At 33.8% G+C, this 2,500-nt stretch overlaps 1 protein-coding gene across 1 annotated transcript in view; it reads left to right on the forward strand.

The window, feature by feature from the left end:
- The window catches only part of LOC125029469 (gamma-aminobutyric acid type B receptor subunit 1-like), a 26,793-nt gene that overhangs the window by 15,987 nt on the left and 8,306 nt on the right, over window positions 1-2,500 (forward strand). The gene's annotated exons all lie outside the window — the stretch shown is intronic.

Here is a 2,500-nt window from a genome sequence, read left to right on the forward strand (position 1 = left end):
GAGGTCGAGTGCCCTTGGTTGCGTTCCCCTTCGATTATTGTCCTGTCACTCGTTCTCCTTCTTCCCTTCTTTCGTTCTCTGCTCTCGTTCTCCTTCCCTTCTTTCGTTCTCTGCTTTCGTTCTCCTTCTTCCCTTCTCTCGTTCTTTGCTCTCGTTCTGCCCCTTTCCTTCCGTTCTCTTTCTCATTCGTCCGTCTTTCCATTCTCATTCTTTCCTTCTCTCATTCTCCCTTCCTCTCACTCTCTCACTCTACCGTCTCTCTTCTCGCTTCTCTTTTCTGGTGTTGTATCTTGTATTTGACCGTTTCATATACCCAATATTTTTATGTTTCCCTCTTATACGTATTCTTTTCCTGTTTAGGATTTCGAGATGTCTCTCTGTGCATTCATTCTGGTCAACATCTCTCTCTCTCTTTCTCTTTCTCTTTCTTTCTCTCTTTCTCTCTTTCTCTCTTTCTCTCTTTCTCTCTCTCTCTGTTTCTCTCTCCCTACTTACTCTTTCTCTCTCTCCCTACTTTCTCTCTCTCCCTACTTTCTCTCTCTCTCTCTCTCTCTCTCTCTCTCTCTCTCTCTCTCTCTCTCTCTCTCTCTCTCTCTCTCTCTCTCTCTCCTTCTCTATCTCTATCGTTGACTGTAATAGAACTGAAATAAGGGAGACATAAGTATGTAACATTGCTTGAGGCTTTTTATAAAAAGTTGCGCGCCATTTTCACCCCGAATCCATTATGTTATAATTTAATGGAAAGCGATTTTGCACCTACACAGCGGTTTGTCATACGCACACACCTTATTTCACTTTGCGCACATGGACCTACATAAGCTGGCACACCCGGATATAAATGCATACACACAGACATAAACAGACACTCACAGACATAAACAGACTCTCACAGACATAAACAGGCACACACACACACACACACACACACACACACACACACACACACACACACACACACACACACACACACACACACACAGACACACACACAGAGACACACACACACACACACACACACACACACACACACACACAGACACACACACAGACACACACATAGACACACAAACACACACACACACACACACACACACACACACACACACACACACACACACACACACACACACACACACACACACACACACACACACACACACACACACACACACACACACACACACACACACACACACACACACACACACACACACACACACACACACACACACACACACTCCCAGATGAACGTAATCACAGAAGCACTTCCTTACACATACTGTAAGCCCAAAATATGTAAATCTAAAGTTGATAAACAATCCAGTTTGCTTTTATCTGTGTTATTAATTAGAAAGTTGCACTAAATCCCACTTTTTCTAAATAATAATTTATCCTACTGATAGAAAAAGTCATAATGGCATTAATGATAGACTTAAGACAGTAGTGTTGAACTAAAGTGTATACGAAAACCTTAAGAATTTGAAATATCTGTAAAGGGTAAAGACTGCAAGATTTCTGCGTGCCTGCGGTGTCGAGACCAGTAACAGGTTTCCTCATATTTTTTTGAAGAACATGTGCTTTATTGTTATTGTTATTATCATTATTGCTGTTATTATTATTATTATTATTTTTATCATAATTATTATTATTATCGTTATTATTATTATTATTATGATAATTATCACTTATTATTATTATTATTATTATTATTATTATTATGATAATTATCCCTGTTATTATTATTATTATAATTATTATTGTTATTATTATCATTATTATTATCATTATTATTATTATTATTATTATTATTACTATTATTATCATTATTATTATTATATCATTATTATTATTATTATTATTATTATTATTATGGTTATTATTATTATTGTTATTATTATTATTATGATTAGTAGTAGTAGTAGTATCATTATCATTATCACTATAATAGTTATTATTATTTTTATTATTACTATTATTATTTTTATTGTTATCATCATCATTATTATTGCTGTTATCATTATCATCATCATCATTATTATTGCTGTTATCATTATCATCATCATCATTATTATTGCTGTTATCATTATCATCATCATCATTATTATTGCTGTTATCATTATCATCATCATCATCAATATAATCACTATTATTATTATTGTCTTTTTATCATTCTTATCATTCTTCTTCTTTTTACCACTATTATTATTTATATCTCTATTATCATCATCATCATTATAATTATCATCATGATTACCAGTGTCATCAGTGCTGCTATTACTACTCTATATCATCATTGATATTGTTAATAATTATTATTATTGGTATAGTGAATATCACAACACCATGAACGGCAGCTGATACTACTACTATCAATACCATAGTCATTTCTATCATAATCTTCATTATCTTAACGACTTACACCCTCATTATCAATGTGTTTCATTCAGGATTGAAATAGTTCGTAAGAAAACATTCGGTTTCGATTTCAGTGTTCTTGAGA

Source organism: Penaeus chinensis, chromosome 10 (genome assembly GCF_019202785.1).
Source record: "Penaeus chinensis breed Huanghai No. 1 chromosome 10, ASM1920278v2, whole genome shotgun sequence".
In the NCBI taxonomy this organism is placed as follows: Eukaryota; Metazoa; Arthropoda; class Malacostraca; order Decapoda; family Penaeidae; genus Penaeus; species Penaeus chinensis.